The following is a 23,047-nucleotide window of genomic DNA, read 5'->3' as shown; positions in this document are numbered from 1 at the left end:
TTCTTTGCAGTAGATGTAGTGTCAGAATAATGTCCCCCTGGTATTCCTCCACTCCCCTGTCCAAACAGCATCACTCAAACTGCACGACAGCAGCCAGAGTTTCTGATAAACAGACTGTTCACACACACACACACACACACACACACACACACACACACACACACACACACGCGCACACATACCCTTGCCGAAGCAACAGGATGATCTTAAAAGGATTTGTTTTAGACCTGTACCCTGTCTGCCTTTTCTTCTCAAATGACACCAGAGTAGCTGTGAAATGTCTGCCTTCTAAATACAGCCAGTAAATCTCTGTTCTCTCTTCTTAAAATGGCTCATTGTGTTGTTTGGTCCATCACTATGCTTGCTCTGCCAAACTCCGCGCAAGCAAAATGATGCTGCCCAGTTCAGGAGAACCTGAAAAAACAAAGACTGGACACTTGATAATTCAGTAGTAGGAATTTATTTATTTATTTATTCAGTCCCTTTTTTCTCTTTCTATTTCTGATAGACACACATGCACAGGGACCATCTGTAGGCTACAGATCACATAACCTTGTTACATATTTATAATCTCGATCTAGTGTTATCCAGAACAGGTTGGGTTTCGTATGAAGTCCGGAACAAGGTTTCTCCTTCATGTCATCCTAAGGAGTTTCTTTGTTTCCGCTGCCTTTCTCACTCGGGGTCGAAATCTCCATCCTGATTTCTGTAAAACTGTTTTGTTGATCTTATCTCATCTCATTATCTCTAGCCGCTTTATCCTGTTCTACAGGGTTGCAGGCAAGCTGGAGCCTATCCCAGCTGACTACGGGCGAAAGGGGGGTACACCCTGAACAAGTCGCCAGGTCATCACAGGGCTGACACATAGACACACAACCATTCACACTCACATTCACACCTACGGTCAATTTAGAGTCACCAGTTAACCTAACCTGCATGTCTTTGGACTGTGGGGGAAACCGGAGCACCCGGAGGAAACCCACGCGGACACGGGGAGAACATGCAAACGCCGCACAGAAAGGCCCTCGCTGGCCACAGGGCTCGAACCTGGACCTTCTTGCTGTGAGGCGACAGCGCTAACCACTACACCATCGTGCCATCCTGTTTTGTTGATATCTATTGTTAAAATGCAAATAAAACTGTCTTGAATTGAACATGTTTTTAAATAAAAGGCCTATAGTAAGTTGGTGTGAGCCATGGTGAATGATTTTGTCGTGAGATCAATAAATCAATAGTGAGATCAACATGAGAGCATTTTACTGTGATCGGGTCTTTCTCCAGGTATTCAAATCTCACTGTAGCTCAGCTTTCTGTAATGTGATGACATATATAGCCATGATCTCAACATTCAATAAGCCATGGTGACCAAGCAATGGACTGGCGAACTAAAGCTTCATCCCTGCCAAGGCAAACTAACACAGAGGGACTAACACGTAGTCCCAAATGAGGCATTGAGGAGAACCACATAAATTCTGAATAAATGAACACATGCAGGTGCTTTATGCCATGGCCACGAGCTTCATAAACCCTACACCATTCAGCCGTCTTCTTTCATTTGCAACAGACGATGTAAACTTGAGTCGTTTGACTGCTGTCTTATTTGGAGCGCTATGAATATGACAAAAATCAGAAAATTGCTACTATGTCCACTCATTTTTCCTTGGAAGAAAGAAAGAGAAGGAAAGAGCGCAGAGGGAGTTGAACGCATCTCTGAAAGCCACCACAAAATTGCAGTGTTTTAGCCAAGCAGTAAAACAAGAGAAACGACTTTTAATCTAAAGATTGTAATTACCTTCCGACTGAACTGTAATTGGAGAAATGAGGCTTGAAACAGAGGAGGCAAAGAACAGCATCAGTGAAAATACGCAGCCGCTCAGAAACACGCTCGGAGCCATGTTTGACCACAGCCTTGAACTCCACACAAGGTCAAATGCTTCAGCAGCCACAGTTAATGACTAATGCAAATTCAAACAAGTCAGCAAGAAAAACACTTTAACTTCACTCGAAAACTGATTAGAAGATAAGTAAGAGCAAACTTGAGTTTTCTTTATGATTATGTCATACACCTGGTTTGGATGCAAGCAAGAAGAAATCAGAATATTTGTGTGTGTGCTAGGGCTGTGCCGATAGACGATGCCATCGTCCATCGACGATGGTGGTCATCCATCACGATGGAGAGCCACCATCGTGATACCACGCCCCCTCCTGTCATAAACATGCATATACGGTATCATCTGGGCCTATTTAACCTAAAAAGTTAGTTTTTTGTTAGTTTAGTTAGTTAGTTTTGTTTAATATATAAATATATTATATAACATATATAAATACATAATTATATAAATCATTATAAAGTAATATCCTATTACCGCTTGTTCACGTAGGCTATGGTGCAGGGACGTGCTAGTGAACATAACGTGGTTACACAAATACAGTATGCTACTAATAATAAATTTCGACTTCATTTTTTAGCCTACACTATACTTTTAATGTAAAATTTGTCATGTTGTTCAAACAAATAGCCACTATTAACAGTCGGGAAATATTGCACCTTATCAAACGGCAGTGAAGCGCAGACTTCGGCAGAAGTCAAATAACTTTAATCTGGTAAATAGGCCTACTTTCAGACTCAAAATGGTCCACTCTAAGCCATAATGTCAAACCAAATGGAAGAATGAAGGTGATTCTGATAAATGTAAAGACAGTTAAAAAAAAACAATATTAAATCATGATTTTAAAAGCTGGCGCAATAATTCAAACACTAATAAATTGGAAAAATTAGCGCGTTCAAGTGCGCACTAAAGGCCGAAACGCATCTTCAATTGATATGGTGTAAATAAACAATGAGTAATAGCTTAAGTGTAGTTTCTTCTCATAGTTTGAATACTAGTCTTTCATTGCTAGAGCAGATTAATATCTTGCCGTGATCAGTGAGTGCTCGGGGAGGTTCATTTCCACCTGCGCTTTGCGCAGCTCATTTCTCCGAAGCCAGCTGTGCGCAAACGCAGTGTTGACTGCTCGGCAAACTCCAAACGCTCGGTCTGTACTGGCCCTCTGTTGCGCAAGCGAGTTGGTTATGGCCAGGTTCAAATTGTGCCCAAAACAACTTAACCACGGCCATTTCAATTGCCTGATGGCTGCGACAATATTCGCCCCGTTGTTATGCAGGCGATCTTTTTCTCCTCTATTTTCCATTCGGCAAGTGTCTCGCGCAATGCGTCTTCTAAATGGTCCGCTGAATGTGTCTCTGGCATGAAACTCGTCTGCAGGCATTTGGACTGCATTGCCCACTCTCGGTCCACATAATGTACGGTAGCTGACATATAGGGCATCATGTTGCAGCTGGACCACATATCCGTTGTCAAGGCCAAATATTCCACATCACCTAGCGCTTTTTTTTCCTTTACGTGCCAAAGCCTCGGATGAGTATCTAATACTTTTAATAATAATAATAATATATTTAATAACGTAGTATTAAAATCCCCCCCCCCGCCCACGATATCATCGTCCATCACGATGTTTGCACTGTAAACATCGTCGATGCCAATTAAGGGGACATCGCACAGCCCTAGTGTGTGCGTTGCTATACACTGAACACTGTACTCTCACACACACACACACACACACACACACACACACACACACACACACACACACACACACACACAGTTACACCTCACACATGCTATACTCAGTTATACCTCAGACTCCGTGTATGCTCGATCAGCGGATGTTTTCAGCTGAGTCTTGTACCACAATCATTTCCTCATCACAGTGGCAGAGAAAATGACCACTTTAGTATAGCAGAATGTAAGACTGCGTTTATCCTGCAAAATGTAAAGATACCAGGATTTTTCTACAACTAAAAGTATGTGAGCATGTTCCCAGGTTAAGCTCTTAATAAAACAACCAGCTACTGCCATATTATATATTATTATACATACAGGCCACTTTTTCCATGGAATAAAAACATGTATCCTATTCCCTTCTAGCGGGTTTCATTCATTTGGTTTGATAGCATGCAATATTGTTAGCATATCGCTTATCCTATGTGTATTACGCCAATCTACCCAATGGAGAATGAGCGTTGAATATGGTTTATGATATTGTATGGTTGTCAAGACAGCATGACATCACACCTCAGTCGGAGCTGATGTGAATATTCAATGAGAGAGTTTTCTGCTGCACATGCACAGAAGCATTTCTTTGTTCACCCGCAGTAAACTCATCTCATTATCTTTAGCCGCTTTATCTGCTTTATCCTGTTCTACAGGGTCGCAGGCAAGCTGGAGCCTATCCCAGCTGACTACGGGCGAAAGGCGGGGTACACCCTGGACAAGTCACCAGGTCATCACAGGGCTGACACATAGACACAGACAACCATTCACACTCACACCTACGGTCAATTTAGAGTCACCAGTTAACCTAACCTGCATGTCTTTGGACTGTGGGGGAAACCGGAGCACCCGGAGGAAACCCACGGGGACACGGGGAGAACATGCAAACTCTGCACAGAAAGGCCCTCGCCGGCCACGGGGCTCGAACCCGGACCTTCTTGCTGTGAGGCAACAGCGCTAATCACTACACCACCATGCCGCCCCGCAGTACACTATTGGTGGGACATGGCGATTCATTTCCGCCAGTTCGTTCATGTCGGTCAGTTCAGCAAAGAAATTCGTTCGTTCAGTTCGTTCACTCGTTCATTTTGATGACGTCACACCAAAGCGGCACAACAATGGCTGTCGTCCGAAGTTTAGTTCATCTTGAGTGAACAAGAGGCGGCAGAGGTGCCATCCACAATAGATTTTCATACATTACAATGTGCTTGAGAAAAAGATGGAAGAAAAACATTATCCTAGCATTATCTGAAAAAGACTACATAAACAAAGCTCTGAAAGTTAATTAAATGTAGATGAGAATAAAGCTGTTTTTATATTTATTATATTTATTTTAGTAGAGCCATGGTCTGCCGGCTATGCAGTTGTTCTCTCAAACCCATTAAGCAAAAAAAAATTGCTTATTTAACAGCAACACTCATTTCAGAGAATAAACAACTTTACAAGTCATCGTATTCAGCGAACAGTAGCCTGCGATGTCTCTCTGCTGCATTCATGATCATTCATTGTTTGGCCTGGTCATGGGCATGGAAACGGTTGTTATGCACGAACATTCGATTGACGTCACGTCTAGCGAGACCTTTTCCAGATGTTCGAGCAAGAGACCTCCTTTAAACCCATTAAGTAACACCCATTTTGCTCATATTCAACAGCAACGCTCATTACAAAGAACAAACCACTTTATTACAAATTGCATTAACATTAAAAAAACGAACACAGTATGCCGCGATCTCCAGAGCCACGTTCTTCATTGTTTATCACAGTCATGGAAACCGTTGCTATGCGCCCAGCCCAGTATGGCAGCAGGCAGGCTGGCTGCTGGCTGTTCGTTCGTTCGCGAACTGCTGAGCTCGTTCGCTGTGAACTGAAATGTATTGCTGAGTGAGAGCTCTAAATTGTAAACTAAAGACCTGGCATGTGTCAACGCTCTGATAATAGGGCTCAGATAGCCCTTAAAGAAGTAAAGTGGTGCTGCTCTGCACAGATCAAAATGCAAGTTGGACGCCCTTCTGCTACTGAACAGATCCTGCTGATTCGCCAACGACCAAGATTCAGCGACCGCCCTGCTGCCAGCGAGCAGAGACTGCTGATTCGCGAACAACCGAGAACGAGAGGCAGCGCGAACTAGTTCTAGTCGTTCACTTCGAAGACTCGTTCAAAAAGAACGGTTCGTTCGTGAACGACACACCACTACAGTACACTCATCTCATCTCATTATCTCTAGCTGCTTTATCCTGTTCTACAAGGTCGCAGGCAAGCTGGAGCCTATCCCAGCTGACTACGGGCGAAACCGCAGTAAACTATCGCAGTAAATTGAAAATGCCATAAGATACGTATTACATGTAAAACTTCCATGCTAGCGAGCGACTGAATTTGTAAACCCTGTTCGTAACGTTTTATAAAATCTATAATTGTTCCATCAAATGCATATGTATAATAATAATAATAATAATAATAATAATAATGGCTTTTTTTCATGGTCTTTGACTCGTTCAGTATCATGCTAGCTGAATGGAATATATCTGATCTACCATGGAAAAAAAGCCAGCCAATATTATTTAACTATCTCTAATGTAGATTTCTGTATACACTTGACCTATAGTCAGGTCCATAAATATTTGGAGAATGGAAGGTAAAAAAAAAAAAACACCATACACAGTGCCCTCCATGATGATTGGTCCCCCTTGTACAGATTAGTAAAAAGGGTTCGAACAAATCCAACTTTTGGTGAAGTAGCTTCATCTCACTGAAAAATTGAGAAAAATCCAACTTTTACTTGAAATAAATGTATTCAGAGAAAAAACATCTCTCAGCAAGAAATCATTATATTCAACAAAAAAATGTGCCATTATTATTGGCACCCCTGCATTTAATACTTTGTACAACCTCCCTTTGCCAGTAAAACAGCAGTCTCTTCTCCTATAACATTTTATAAGGTTGGAGAAAACAAAATAGGGCATCTGAGACCATTTCTCTTTACACAATCTCTCCAGACCATCCCAGGTCCTCGGCCCTCTCTTGTGCTCTCTGCTCTTCAGCTCACCCCACAGGTTTTCAGTAGGGTTCAGGTCAGGGGACTGAGATGGCCATGGCAGAAGTTTGGTTCTGTGCTCAGAGAACCATTGTTGTGTTGATTTGGACAAATGCTTTAGATCATTGTCCTGCTGGAAGAGTCAGTGATGACCCAGTTTTAGTTTCCTGACAGAGGCAGTCAGACTCTGATTTAAAATGTCCTGGTATTTCATGGAGTCCATGATGCCATGTACCCTAACAAGGTTTCCAGGGCCTTTGGAGGAAAAGCAGCCCCAAAACATCACAGAACCTCCACCATATTTTACAGTTGGGGTCGGGTTCTTTTCATTATAGCCATCCTTCTTTTTACACTAAACCCACACTGAGTGTTTATTGCCAAAAAGCTCCATTTTTGTTACATCAGACCAGAGAACACGGTTCCAGTCAAAGTTGTAGTGTTTCACAAACTTCAAGCATTCAAGGTTTTTTTTTCCCCTCTCTTCCCCTCCTCCTCACTGAATGCATAATTCATGGATAACTGAAAAGTAAGCTGAGAGTTTAATGGATTAACACTGATACAAAACCAACTCACGACCCACAGGTTCCAGATCTCAGCCCATTATGTCCGGGACAGACAGAGAGCAAGTGAGAGAGAGAAAGAGGAAGAATACAAGAGTTGCACTATGTGTGGCTGATATATCTGTAAAGCCGAGGATCAAATAATTTTTGTGTCAGGCTTTTTTTTTTATAACTGTTTTTCAGTAAGACGTGTGATGAGAAAACTAGTTTCAGGATTTGCACATATGAACAGGGTCATGTTGTACTACAATAAAGCTATAATCAATAATAATAATAGGCGGCACGGTGGTGTAGTGGTTAGCGCTGTTGCCTCACAGCAAGATGGTCCAGGTTCGAGCCCCGTGGCCGGCGAGGGCCTTTCTGTGTGGAGTTTGCATGTTCTCCCCGTGTCCACGTGGGTTTCCTCCGGGTGCTCCGGTTTCCCCCACAGTCCAAAGACATGCAGGTTAGGTTAACTGGTGACTCTAAATTGACCGTAGGTGTGAATGTGAGTGTGAATGGTTGTCTGTGTCTATGTGTCAGCCCTGTGATGACCTGGCGACTTGTCCAGGGTGTACCCCGCCTTTCGCCCGTAGTCAGCTGGGATAGGCTCCAGCTTGCCTGCGACCCTGTAGAACAGGATAAAGCGGCTAGAGATAATGAGATGAGATAATATGCTTGTGAAAAAGTCTATACGTAAATACCTCCGATAAAATTTCCACCTGGACCAAATTAGCAATTAAAAGTGAACAAACGGGAGTGGAATATTGCACTGGTACAGGTGGAGAAACCTCATTTACAACTCCTGTGTCCTGGATGTTGATGGGTATTGAGCAACATGGATTTACACACAAATCCACCTATTACATTCTACCACCAGCTTCCTGTGCCATTTTCAGTTGTTTTATGGCAAAAAAAATAAACAAAACAAAACTGCCGCATTAACAAAATCTACATTTTGCATGCTGATTATTTTAATCTCCCTACAGACAGTCACGGACTATGATGTAATGTGTTGGGAAGTTTTGGTTGTCAAATATGGCATGGAGTGACAGACACATTTTACACTTGTATGACATCTGGCTAAAATGTGTCTCTTGCTTCCAGAAGTGGTTTGAGCAGGGTCAGTCACTGATGAATCAGTGTGATGTGGACGCTTAAGATTTTAAAAATAAATTCTGCTCGTGGCACTTCTGATGGGGAATAAGTGTGCATGTGCTTAAACAGAAATGTTTGATGAATCTATGTTGGGACACCTTTTAGATTCCAAAAAAAAGACACAGAAACCATGTCTGTGTGTGTTCGTGTGTGTTTCAAATGACGGCATGCTTGATGATAGCTATCGTCTCTAAGCGATCACAAGGACACACTGTTTTCTAATTACTGCACACACACACTACTCTGTGCATGTATGTCAACTTACTCAGTGTGTAAACAGCTTTAGGCATTACAGAAACAACACACACACACACACACACACACACACACACACACACACACACACACACACTCACACACTCAAAGTAGATATTATTATCTTCTCTGACATATAATTCTCAAGTATGCTATGAAGGAATTAGACAGCAACACACACACCTCAGTTTTTCTCTCTCTCTCGAAGCTGATACTGTTAAACAAGGTGCTGACTGATCAGAAAGTTGTCACCTTGCATGCCAGGCCAAAAGCTATGTGCGCTTATTTGTGTGTGTATGCGTGCGCACGTGTATGTGCGTGTGTACATGTACGTCACAGAGAAATGCCTATAATATTTGTTGGCAACCGACACACTCAACTGAATTCTTTGGAAATCTCACTTCCTCCTTTACACAGTTCCATATAAATGCTTTCAACAAATTAAAGGTGCAAACTACAACTAAATTTGATCACTATTGTACTATCAAATTATCTCCATCACATCTCTTTAAGTGGGGCGGCACGGTGGTGTAGTGATTAGCGCTGTTGCCTCACTGCAAGAAGGTCCGGGTTCAAGCCCCGTGGCCGGCGAGGGCCTTTCTGTGTGGAGTTTGCATGTTCTCCCCGTGTCCACGTGGGTTTCCTCCGGGTGCTCCGGTTTCCCCCACAGTCCAAAGACATGCAGGTTAGGTTAACTGGTGACTCTAAATTGACCGTAGGTGTGAATGTGAGTGTGAATGGTTGTCTGTGTCTATGTGTCAGCCCTGTGATGACCTGGTGACTTGTCCAGGGTGTACCCCGCCTTTCGCCCGTAGTCAGCTGGGATAGGCTCCAGCTTGCCTGCGACCCTGTAGAACAGGATAAAGCGGCTAGAGATAATGAGATGAGATGAGATGAGATATCTCTTTAAGTTGAAAAAAAAGAACACTGAATTTAAAACTAATACCCCCCCTCCCAATTTTCATTCTGCTGTTTACTTATTTAAAAAAAAAGTTTTAGCAAATACAGCAACATTACTTCTCATATTTCCTTTGCCATCACATGGTTTATTACAGAGAAAGGAGCGAGAAGTTCAAAAAAAAAAAAAAATCACACAGCAGGTCTGTATAAATTTTGTCACGTCTGCAACAAAGGCTGAGACACACATACACACATGCTGGTCAGTTATTAACCACCGTTTTCCTGTTTCTCTTCCAAGGCAGCAGAGAACGTACAGAAAAGCAGCAGGTCTCTGAGAGAACAAGTGACCACAGCAAGAAGGAACCGCAAGAGGGAGAGGAACAGATTCATATTCCCTGGTGAGTTTTTTTCCCCCTTTAAGCTGTCTGTAATCTCAACAGTAAATTAAGTGATAAAGTGTGTCTCTGGAGAAGATAACCCCCTTTTTTTCTTTTTTTCAATCACCTGCATGCGTACCTGAGAGGCGACCACTGCAAGAAGAACTTGCTGTGCCTTTTAAATTTTCAGAATCATGACTCAAACGTATCCAGAGGCACAGAAGTGCTTTTGAGTTGCCTGCGTAAAAACCACAACGCATCCTGTCTCAATAAGGCTCTCGCAAAAGAGATCGGGATTCTTGTTAAACAGATTTAAAAGAGTTGGCTGAAGCAGAATGTGTCACATGTGACTGTCGGGGAGAACAGGGTGCTTGGGGGCAGTGATTAATCCATGATGATGGAGGATTTAACAGTTTACAGTAGAGCAGTGCAGGCGTAAGCAGTGACCTTGTGTGTGTGTGTGTGTGTGTGTGTGTGTGTGTGTGTGTGTGTGTAAGGAAAGCTGGAGTCACTGGTGCAGCTGTGTGATGTGTGAGGGATTCTTTCGTGACCTGGTCAGGCATGCTGCTCCAACTGTGGTGGTCTGTGTGGATGTACCGTAGCTTGTGAAGTCCACTGTTGTACCGCCTCAGGTTTTACAACGGCCGTAAAGCGAAGGAATAATTCTTTCTCTCCATTCTTAGCCAGAAGGCAGCAGACCACAGCCTCAAGCCAGAAATACGCAACACTAAATGCACTAATTGCCCAGTGATTCTTCCAAGCCCTTTAACTGACACAACAGATCAGCAGTTGAAAGAGAAAGCGTAGTCCATAAAATGCACTCATAGAGGGCATGTAAAGCAAACACACCCACGCACACACGCATTTATAGCAATGTAGCCCATGGTGTAGGCAGTAATAAATGGACAGTCTGTAGCTCCTCTCCTGAAGCTTAGCAAACTTTGCGTATAGCTTTTAACATCAAAGCTCTGGCGAAAAATACAACACAGAGTGACATCCTGCTCAAGTTTGTTTTAGGCTAAGCCTTAGAATGTACACACACACACACACACACACACACACACACACACACACATATCCATCCTTCATGTTAGCATGTGAGCTGTTTGCTTAGTCAGGCCTCAGATGTAGCATCGATGTTCTACATTCTGTTATTTACAGTAGGTTGAGCGTACCTTCGCTATGGATGTGACCTGTAGTAAACACCTCTGTCTAAAGATGTATATAGCATCATGTTTTACAAGATTTACTCTGACTAAACAAACACAGCACCATGCATCTTCCGGTGGTCATATCAGTGGAACCCAGTGAAGTTTTTACCTCGCCTGGGACGGAGTCCACCAGGGGGCGAGGTATTGTTTACGGTCGGGTTTCTTTGTTTCTTTCTTAATGGTATTACGGGAAAACGGCTGGATCAATCTTCATGAAACTTTCAGGATAGATGGGCATTGGTCTCAAATAGAACCTCCAACATTTTGAGGGTCATCCGGTCAAGGTCACCCAAAAGGTCAAAATCAGATTTGTTGTGGCCTCTGCTTCATATACAGGCGCTAGCCACTATGTCATCGTGCTGTAAGAATGTAAGAGTGTAACAGTCGCGCACTGTGCATACACGTGTTCCGAATAAAACGGCCTGTGAATGTATACAATTCGGTTCACCATTCAAAATAAATGGACTAGACTAAATAAATCACTTTCAGATACGTTTATGCTTATTACAGAAGGAAAGTGCGTTCCACTGAGCTCTAGCGCCGGGCCTTTTCCGGGAAATAAGAGTTTCAGTCATGGCAACAGCGTGTGTATGCCAGCCTCGGTTCGGAGGTTTCAGTTTCAAAAACTGTAAGAGGTAAGAATAGAATAATATAAAAGTACAGACACTTGGTATATTTTACTTCTGTGATTTTTAAATTGCTCATTTTTGGATTACACTTCATTTTTGTGGCTACTGTGTCATAGAGTAAATATATATGCTATATTTACTGTCTGGACATGGTATCAGAAAACAACTTTATTTAGAAGCAGTAGCCACATGCACCCATAGGGTACCTATTTTTTTTCATGATATCTTCCTTCATATTCATCATAAGTGCTACCGGGAGAGGTTTGTTTTGCCTGGCAACACTTTTTTTCAGCTTTCTCTTTGGTTGAAGTGTGTTAAGTGTCGTACAGATGTGCATGCTTGAATTGCACATCAGGTGGGGCAGCCATTGCCTGAAGGTGAGAGAAGCAGCCTTTTGGGACTGGCAAGGGGAAAAAAAATGTAAGGGGAGTTGAGTGAATGAACAGCACTTAACCCACCCTATGTATTACGGCTGAAGTGCCCTTGAGCAAGGCACCTAACCCCAGCTGCTCCCCGGGTGCTGTAGCGTAGCTGCCCACTGCTCTGGGTGTGTGTGTGTGTGTGTGTGTGTGTGTGTGTGTGTGTGTGTGTGTGTGTGTGTGTGTTCACTGCTTCAGATGGGTTAAATGCAGAGAAGGAATTTCGCTGTGCTTAAGTGTACATGTGACAAATAAAGCCTTATTCTTCTTCTTATTAAATGCACAAAAGTTCCTTGCATAGTTAAGTTTTTTTTTTTTTTTTACTACTTCCTACTTCAATGACCTTTACTTCTACCAACTACGACTTCACTACTACAGCAACTTCTGATGCAGGATTCCATCAGCATGAAACCGTTCAGGCCTTGGTTCTCAAAGTGGTGTCTTGGTAATCCCAGGGGGCTGTAAAGTTATTATTTTGTTACAGTGATGAAAATCACAACCCATCATTATCAAAATGATTTTTTTTACTGAGTTCTTAGCCTGTTTGACCGGTTCTCAAGCTAAATCTAAACCTCGATAAATAATATCAACTTCATCCTAATGTGTTCTGTAAATGCTACAAGTCCTATGGTTCCAATAACAGGAAAATGAGGCTACTTTTAAATAATGAGTCTAAGATTTGAACTATGTCCACACTGGATCATGTCTATAAAATGAATCTGTGCTGAAGGGGTTGGTGAAATTTATTTTACAGTTAAAAGGGCATCTGAATGCAAAAAGTTTGAAACCATTGCTCTTGGGATCACCCCAGAGGACCAAAAAATAGCTCCTTAGGTTTCTAGATTTAGGGTCTTAACTGTGTACAAATATGTTGTTGTTTTTTTCATGCCTTTTTTTGGGTTTCAGTCAGTTGGATGACAGTTATGCAGTAGAGCCTCGTGGTGCTATAAGTTCTCTACAGCTGGAAGCAGGCTTGGTGGAGGCCTGTGGGGATTTGGCTCATGACCAACAAGGATCATGTTGTGCTGTTTATCTTTCATGTGCTTCCATGGCATTGTGTGTGAGTGTGGAGTTGATAGGAAATGCCTCCTGGCATAAAAAGCCAGTGAAACAGGTATCTTACAAATGGTCTGTTACTCATAAATCAGTGAACAAGAATGAGGAAAAATACAGTGTTGCAAAAGCAGTCTCATTTAAAATGAGAATCCGAGTCCAGATTATCTCCATATGCAGTTCACACTTTCAGTAAATCTACTCTGAACTGAAAGCTTCAACCTACAGTACTGTGCAAGTCTTCAGCAACTTGTTTTTTTTTTCATACAAACTTTGTTATAGATTTCTATTTTATGACTTCTACATTATCAAGTCAGTACAAAAACATTTTAGATTTCCAAACGTTCGTCTTCCAGCACAAAATTAAAATGTTACAGAAAAAATTGTATCTGAGCAGCATATGACATAAGAGAGCACTTTTCAGATTAAAAAAGAAAATGTAATGAAGGCTGCTGGGTTTTGGTGCGAAATTAAGAAGCAAGTGTGACAGTCAAAGTGTCCAGAAGAACTGTGGCTGGTTCTGCAAGATGCTCAGTAAAACCTACAGCTCATTTCCTTATAAAACTGCACTCACTGTACCTGAGACTACTATTTTTTTTTTTAAGCAAAGGGTCGTCTCACACCGAATATTGATTTTATTTCATTTATTATGGCTTACTGCTATTTATAGTATTTTTTATGTTTAAACATTTCATTTCATTATTTTTAAGCCATTTTTGATCGACAGTATTTCTTTCCATGTGCCTAAGACTTTTGCACAGTGCTGTACTTCATGGGTTATGGTAAAGGCATCATGCTGATGACTTATAGAGTTCAGGAACGAACGTTAGAGTTTCCATCGGTCAGGGAGGAGAAACTGATGCACTTGACGAGAGCCAGCAACACAGCAGAACTAAGAATGGTGTCCTTCACCCTTTTCTGTCCTCACAAACTCTATCTTTACCTCATAGTTAATAATGCACTGGCAGAATGAAAGAGGACAATGAGTAAAAAAAAAAAGTGTGTTATGAAGGTTAGCTTGCAGGAAATATCTGTGTAGCTCTGATTTATCTCAAAACTGTCACTGTGAAGAACGTCCTTAAAATTTTTTTTTTCATTTGTACAGGCTTATGCAATCAGGTTTTTAAAGATAGACTCAGGTGTGATCTGAACTTTCCATACATCCCAGATACCTGCCCCAAAGTAACGTGAATTCTAGTCTTAGTGTGGGCATGTGTGTGTCCCGACCTTGCTGCACAACAAAATGAAGATTGCTCATGAAACTCAAGAGTATAGATTTGAGTGATAGCCCAGCTTATCAGATCTTAGCTACTTTGTCTATGCTCAATGTACAATGGTGATGCCATGTAACATGGTGTGTTCAGCATGTTTTTCCAGACACACAGGGCTCTGACAGGACACAAAGAAAAGCCTAAAAACACACCAACTGTCACTCAGACGAAAGATGATGTTATGGCAGACTTATTCATTTTTGGATTACTTTCATTCTTGCCTTTTTGTAAGAAGAGACTGTATTTGTGTGCTTGTGTTTGTTCGGACGTGTAGAAGAGTAGAAATGTAGAATGTTGGTGAACAGACATAAAATTGTCCCTAACAAACAAAAAAAGCATACGAACAGACCAACACTAATAATTAACAATTATTCCACGAAATCGAGTCGTACATGAGCTGATAGCCGACAAGGCATGTAGCATATATGCCCCTTTTCCACCAAAGCAGTTCCAGGGCTGGTTCGGGGCCAGCGCTTAGTTTGGAACCGGGTTTTCTGTTTCCACTGACAAAGAACTGGCTCTGGGGCCAGAAAAAACGGTTCCAGGCTAGCACCGACTCTTTGCTGGGCCAGAGGAAAGAACCACTTACATCAGCGCGGGGGGGGCGGAGTTGTTAAGATCAACAACAATAGCAAGACCGCGAAAGGTCGCCATTTTTAAGCGACGAGATGCAGCAGCTGTACAAACGCGAAGTCATCCATTATTGTTGTTGTTGTTGCTTCTTCTTCTCCGTGTTGTTGCTTCGATGTTCGCGCCAAGGTTTATGCAAACGCAGCGACGTAACTGACGTATACAGCGACGTAACTGACGTTTACAGCGACGTAATGACGTGGCTCCCCTTAGCACCACGAGCTATGGAAAAGCAAACTGGTTCTCAGCTGGCTCGCAAGTTGAATGAGTTGTGAACCAGCACCAGCACTGGCCCCGAACCAGCCCTGGAACTGATTTGGTAGAAAAGGGGTATGAGTTGGCTATAAGCTATGTACGACGAGATAGAGTGGAGTAAACGTTTTATTCTATCCACATTCACTGGATTTTGAGAAACAGAGCATTTTTAGTTTTATTTTTTGCAAATTTGATAAATAAAAAATTTTGTACAAAACGTCCGACAAAACCATTTCCGCTTAGGCGGACTTCTTAAAAACCTATCGATGGCTGCACGAATTGATTTTAGTGTTGGTTTTTTTGGTAGAAAGTGCCATCTTGCTGTTGTGCCAAGGTATAGAATAGTTTAGACATTTATTTAATTCTTCCTTGGGCATTTCAGTAATGTAATTTTCAAACTTCTTTGAGATTTTGAACCAGTCTTAAAAAAAAAAAAATTAATGCTTAAAGATAAAGAATGTAAACAACCCGGAGAAATGGCAGTAGCAATTTGTGAAAAATGCTATAATAAATATAATTCTTGAAAAATAAAAAAATATACGTTCTACAATCAAATACTTTCATTCCATATTTTGTTGATTTTTGGGGGGGTTTGTTTTCAAGTAGAGTTTTTATTTCGTCCTCGGTTAGTTCAGCAACACGCTCCGCCATTTTGTTTTCCTCATGGTATATGAACTGATAGCCTAGTAGTAGAGTAGCCAATCAGACCGTGCGATTGCTGATATCCAGTGAATGTGGATAGAATAGAGGTTATAATTTATAAAAATTGACTAAATATAAATAATTTGTAAGACTGACTATAGTTTGTAAAATTGAATTTGGGAATCTGCTAAAGGAAAGCTACGTTCTATATGTTATATAGTTTATAACAGACATTTATAAACTACTGATGTGCATCTGCACAGAACTTCGTTAACAGCAATCATTCTGGAGAATAAAGGGCGAAATGAGTGATAAGAATGAGGGATGAACAGTGCACTTCTCCACACGCCTGAGCACCCAAACAGATAGAGCCAGCTGATACACGTCATTTATTGCTTTAACAATAAATGACCACACAGACAAAGCAGCTTGACTCCACTGTGCAAAAACTGAAACTCTAAGGACTCTTGGTCCTTCCATCATCCTTTCTACTTCCAGTTACTTGCTGGTCTTTTGGCCTTTCCTCTGGTTTTGTTTTGAAGCTCTTACAGCTGGAGCAGCTGTGAAACTAGCACCACAATCCACTACTCTTTACTGCAACTTAAATCTTTCGATGAACCAAATATTTCTCCTCATGTTCCAGAAACTCAACCAATCAGCACAAGGAGACGTTTCTTATTACCTGTCAGTCAGTTCAGAAAGTTTACAATCTTTCACTAGCATTTAGACTTTTAACCCAGGCAGTATCTGTGGATGTCTTATGGGGGTGTGACTTTGAAGGGAACACTGAAGCTGAAAGCGAAATTGGTTTGGACTTCGAGTTTTAAAGCAGCTAGCTTTAGCTAACATCTGCGAAAATCTCTGAATGTAATTTTAGATTGGAGGAAAAAGGAACAAACAGATCTCTCTTAATCCACATCTTGTTCCCAGTTACCTGGTGAGGGATTCTAGACAAATCAACCACAGTTGTGTGATGTTTTCCAGAGTCGAGGATAACCAAAAGATGTGAAACAGTTTCAATTCAGTTGCATTTATAGAACACTTAACATTGGCCATTGTCACAGTGCAGCTTAAAAGGAGAACCGAAGTCATTTTTAAACTTGCTTTATTTCTTAATTAACGTGTTATTCAATTACGTTTTCGGTTTTATTCACCTTATATCATGACTCGTATTGGCAACTAATTGCAATTAAATATTATACTTATCGGCCTATTCAGTTTTTAGCCATGTTGAATTTAATTAGTTTGGTCCATGGCAGGCGTCACTTATCCGCGCAATCTTCACGAGACTTGCGCGAGACTTCGAAACGTGAAGTGTCAGCCAGGTGTCAGTGCCGCCATTTTGAAAACTGTTTTCCAAATGAAATATTGCAAAAAATTAGTTTAAATGACGATTACTGCCTACTTTCTTCAAACTTTCCTGATTGCTATCAAAAACAAAACTTCCGGCTCGATTACATCAGCATTCGAAGGAGGGCGCACGCGTTTTTTGACAACGTTGGCAGGTGTTGGTCACTTTGATTTTCGCTGTACGTTTTACTTCCGTCCTACGATGTCTCGCACAGGTCTCAATGAATCTCGTTTACGGCCATTGCTTTGACATATGGACTGATATATGACAGAGCATATTTCAAAGACTCATAACTTGCTACAGCAGTGACAAAATAGCTATCAAAAATGCATTTCTATATTTAATAAAATGAAATAAATTGAATTTTGATAATAAAAAATTTGCCTTCAGTTCCCCTTTAAAGAAATTCATATGTAGATTTAGATCTCTAATGCGCAAGTAAGAGGTGACAGTGGCAAGGAAAAACTCTCAGAGATGACAATGTGGAAGAAACCTTGAGAGGAACTAGTCACAAAAAAACCCCAAAAACCCAAAACAAAACAAAAAAACACCCATAAGGTCAAGTCTGTCGCAGTCCCAGAATGAATGACCCATGACCCAGAATCCTACCGATCTCAGATCGACTGCAAAATAATGTTAACTTACTTCAATGTGTGTTAAAGTTATTAAAGGACACTGTTAAACACTCTGCAACAGCTTGGGGCAAGACACAGAGAGAACAATATTGGCATTATTGCTGTAGGCTTTTCAAAGGGCATCCTATGAGGAGGTAATCTAAATGAAGTATCTCTGTGCTGAATGATATGCGAGAGGGCGAAACGGAGCCAACAGCAGAGCTTTGTGCTAGAAAAGGTTCCTTGCAGCCGCTCTGTCTGAGCTCTCTTCATTACAAAAGATTATAGATAAGGCCATACCTATGGGGGACCCAGTACCAGCAACAAGTGTGTGTGTGTGTGTCTGCCGTCCAACTGTCCACAGGTGTAACATTTGGCCTTCTCTAATCCCCCTGGCACAAGCCAAAGGAAACAGACAAACTGCAGCCTTTCTTTTCCACTCCACTCAACTGCCATACCCATCCGCTTGCCTTTAGCGGGGTGAGTACAGGGCCCAGGAGCCTGGTTTAGCACAGACACACTCCTGCTGGAGGTGTCAGGTTGCAATGCACCCTGGAGGAAGTAACACGTTCAAAGCACCTTCATCTGAAACCCTACCTGTTTACCTGTGACAAATATGAGACTGTTATCTTGGTGATGTCAGCCAGGCATGGGTCAAACAAAAGAGGAGATGGGTTTTGGCTCCCGACAAAGCAACAAGCATGCCTGAGCTGAGACAAATAAACGCACTCAAAGCTGTGCTTGGTCATGGATGTTTGATAAGGCTTGACTGATTAGCAAGCTGAGCTGGTTAAGGCAATGCAGTAAAGACATTCAGCATGTTCTTCCTAGCAGTGGTGGCCCTTAGATGCCCATTCAGTTACAGATGCACGACTGGAACTTTAGCAGTCACTGCTATTATGTTGAGACAGTTTTGAGCATCCATCCAGCATCCATCCAACCTTCAACGTTTTAATCAGATGCAGTTATACTCTTGGGGAGTGGCAGAACTGAATTTTAAGTTTGAAAACAGCTAGCTTCTGATAACTTCTCAGGATCAATTGATTAAAAAAGTGATTATGAGGGCGGGCAGCACGGTGATGTAGTGGTTAGCACTGTCGCCTCACAGCAAGAAGGTCCTTGGTTCGGGCCCAGCGGCCAGCGTGGGTTTCCTCCGGGTGCTCCGGTTTCCCCCACAGTCCAATGGCATGCAGGTTAGGTTAACTGGTGACTCTAAATTGACCGTAGGTGTGAATGTGAGTGTGAATGGTTGTCTGTGTCTATGTGTCAGCCCTGTGATGACCTGGCGACTTGTCCAGGGTGTACCCCGCCTCTCGCCCGTAGTCAGCTGGGATAGGCTCCAGCTTGCCTGCGACCCTGTAGGACAGGATAAAGCGGCTACACATAATGGATGGATGGATTATGAGGGCTTGGTGTGACTTCTCCTGTGGTTGTCTTTAATTATCTCAGAGTTTCTCCTTCACTTCAATGTAAACATTTATAGCAAAGTATTTTCAACATTGAACAACAAAAAATTGTGCCTCACATATTTTGCCTTGGGGCGGCACGGTGGTGTAGTGGTTAGCGCTGTCGCCTCACAGCAAGAAGGTCCGGGTTCGAGCCCTGTGGCCAGCGAGGGCCTTTCTGTGCGGAGTTTGCATGTTCTCCCCGTGTCCGCGTGGGTTTCCTCCGGGTGCTCCGGTTTCCCCCACAGTCCAAAGACATGCAGGTTAGGTTAACTGGTGACTCTAATGCCGTGTTCACATATATACCGGTATGAAAGTGGTAGAACTGTATCGATACAAAAGTATACCGGTACAGTTTAGTGCGTCTGTCCACACTAGCGAGAAATGTTTGCGGTTTTCTTTGACGGTAGTTGAAATGCGCATGCGCGAAATGTTTCCGTGGTTACCAAGTAACTTCCTTCCGAGAATATATGGCGGATGAAGCAACGTGTGTGTGCTTTTTGTTGTCAATGTACAGTCTGTATTTCTGGTGGTCATTTATTCAGTCGAATTGTATAAAACGCGCGAGGCAGTTGAGAAAGAAACAAAGAAAACAAATCTCACTTTCTCCCTCTTTCCTTCTCTTCCCCTCCCTTTCGCTCCCTTTTCCCCTCTCCCTCCCTCCCTCCCTCCCTCCCTTTCTCCCCCCTTTCTTTGCTCCATGTAGCTCCACGGTCGTTTTGAGCCATTTTGACGTTTTATTTACAGCTGGAAAGCACGGGCGTATTGTATTGTATGAATAACCCGGAAGACGTAGGAATGGTTCATTGCGCATGGGCATTATATTTGTATCGATACAGAGCCGCTTCATCTGTCCACACTACAGCGAAGCGCTACAGTACCGATACTGTACCGGTACGAAACCCATACATTTGTGGGTTTCGTACTGATACAGTTATACTGCTACAGTACCGGTATAGTTGCTAGTGTGGACAGGTGTTGCAGTACGAAAGTAGTTTCGTATCGGTACAAAATCCCTAGTGTGGACAGGGTATTAATTGACCGTAGGTGTGAATGTGAGTGTGAATGGTTGTCTGTGTCTATGTGTCGGCCCTGTGATGACCTGGCGACTTGTCCAGGGTGTACCCCGCCTTTCGCCCGTAGTCAGCTGGGATGGGCTCCAGCTTGCCTGCGACCCTGTAGAACAGGATAAAGCGGCTAGAGATAATGAGATGAGATATTTTGCCGTAATAAAACATACTCAAGATGACATTCGTACCAGAGTTTCATAGTTTACATATCTGACATGGTTTGCTGTCAGCAAGAGATTCCTTTGCCTCTGCTTTACATTTTCCCCATTTGATCTTTTCTCTTCTTTCCTCGTGATCTCTTGCTTAAGCTGCTGTTGATGGATGGTGGCATTGGTGATGGATTATGGGTAAAGGGGTCCAACTGTGATCCTGTGGGGTGGGAGTGGGCTTGAATGGTTCCTGATTGAAGTGCATTTCAAGTTCCTGGGAAATGAAGACTGTCTGCTATTCCATCTCACATTGACATCACACAGATGGGTCTCAGCTCCTCTTCACATGGCTGTAATGCTTCTTTACTATAATAAATGATGTCAGTACGAGTGCGAACAGTTAAGAACAGAGCACAGAGGTATGCTCTAGTTTTCATTTGAAACCAGTGCAGACATTATTCCCTGGGGAGCCCATGAGGCTGCTGACAAAGCCCTTCATAATATGGAGTGCACTCTTTCCGCTTACTCCTACTCTTAGCAAAAGGCTTGCTTTAGTGTGTGCATGAAAAGTCGTCTTCTCCCACGTTACACAATGCAAACCATCAATTGCCTCCACCTCCTATTCCGAGTTCCTGGGTTTTGTTCTGAAGGAAAGTTCTCTTAATGCAAGTCCTGTGGAGCTCGAACTTCTGCGCACTGCTTTGCTCTTCCAGTTCCTGCTCTTGGCTACCTCTTTGCTGACAAAGCTTTTCCTTCCTCTCACTAAGTTCACTTATTCACCCTTGTTTTTTCTTTTGACTTCAGGTTTTAAAAAGGAAGCCAAAGGGAGAGAAAAGTTCTTTTCACAGTTCATCTTTGGTGTTCTTTCCTTTGTACACATCACACAAATTTCTGGTTAAAGGATTTTGCAAGAATATTCATGTGCCATTAAGGTTTAAAAAAAAAAAGTAACTTTCTCTCGGGAATCAAATTCTCCTAATGATGTGGTCAAATTTGTACAGAGGGCCAGACGTTATATCACCAACCCAGTGATGAAAGGGAGTAAAGTCAGGTAATCGCTTGCCTTGGTAAGTTATCAGTCTGCTAAAAGCCTGAAGCTTGTCTCAAATGCTCCCTCTGCTCTAATGAGAAAGTGTTATTAAAAGATGCTCTTCAAACTCAGCTGCTGTACCCACAAAACATCTGGCAGGGAGACAGGAATTAATTACAGTGCTGAAATTCTGAGCCACTTTGAATGAAAACTTTTCTCCATCCCACCAACATACAATGGCCAGGCACTTAAGTTAAAGCCCCTGCAGTCAGAAGTCACTCAGCACTCGAGCTACATGGAGAGCTTTGAGGTAATCCACAAGATGTTGCTCTCATTTATTCTCTGATAAGATGGCTGCCAGAAGGAGAAAAGTTGAGATACAGACAGCAGGGAGATGTAGAGGGTTATCTGGAATTAGACTAGCTGTTAGAGAACACCTTTTCCAGGCCTAATCATGCTTGTTAGATTTTATTGTGCTGGTTTGAATCCAATAAAACGAAAACACAAGGTGCATAGATAACCAGAAATATAACCAGGAAAAATTTGGGTATCAAACAAAATGATCTTTTTTTTTTCTTTCTTTCAAGCCTATCCTGGATCTTCTGCCAGATCATTCCATCTGGACTTCTATAGAGTGTTATTTTCCCATGACGCTGAACACTCTTACCTTCTTTCATGTTTTCACACTAAAGTGGTGTGGGTGGGACTTACAGTACAGTGCACCTTTGTACTGAACTCTGGCATATCTTTATGCATTTTCTTACCTTTTTAACAATCCTCAAACATTTCAAATGTAACGGAAAGCCATACATGATACGCTCACCATTATCGAATCAGCCAATCATGTAGGAGCAGCACAATGCATATTATTATGCAGACACAGGTCAACAGCTTCAGTTCAAGTTCACGTCAAACATCAGAATAGGGGAAAAAAAAACATGTGATTGCAGTGATTTTAATGTGGCAGGGTTGTGGGTCACCTGGTATCTTCACACACAACAGTCTCAAGAGTTTACACAGAATGGTGTGGAAAAAAACCCCCAAAACATCAAGTGATGATAGTTCTATGGGTCAAAACTACTTCTTGATGAGAGAGGTTAGAGGAGAATGGCCATACTGATTTGAGCCAGGAAGTGTACGGTAACTCAAATCACCACTCTTTACATCTGTGCTGAGCAGAAAGGCTCTCAGAACACACAACACACCAAACTTTGTTCAGGTTCGACTCTTGTCAGCTAAGAACAGGAATCTGAGGCTACAGTGGGCAAAGGCTCACCGGACAGCTGAAGATTGGAAAAAGACCAGGCAATGTTTTTTCTAGTCTTTAACGGTTACTAACAGGACACAATATTTTGAAATATTTTTCAATTAAAGGGGAACTGGAGTCATTTTTAAACTTGCTTT

The 23,047-nt window shown here is 42.2% G+C and overlaps 2 protein-coding genes across 4 annotated transcripts in view; one reads left to right on the top strand and one right to left on the bottom strand.

Moving 5' to 3' along the window:
- The window catches only part of coro7 (coronin 7), a 359,304-nt gene that overhangs the window by 118,610 nt on the left and 217,647 nt on the right, over positions 1-23,047 (bottom strand). The window lies entirely within an intron of this gene.
- The window catches only part of vasnb (vasorin b), a 32,299-nt gene that overhangs the window by 2,217 nt on the left and 7,035 nt on the right, over positions 1-23,047 (top strand). For both annotated transcript variants that reach the window (XM_060901415.1, XM_060901416.1), the window contains exon 2: positions 9,796-9,895. The gene's annotated coding sequence lies outside the window, so the exon portion shown is untranslated. The remainder of the gene's footprint in view (positions 1-9,795; positions 9,896-23,047) is intronic.

Source organism: Neoarius graeffei, chromosome 20 (genome assembly GCF_027579695.1).
Source record: "Neoarius graeffei isolate fNeoGra1 chromosome 20, fNeoGra1.pri, whole genome shotgun sequence".
Taxonomy (NCBI): Eukaryota; Metazoa; Chordata; class Actinopteri; order Siluriformes; family Ariidae; genus Neoarius; species Neoarius graeffei.
This window is presented reverse-complemented; position numbering and strand designations above follow the sequence as displayed.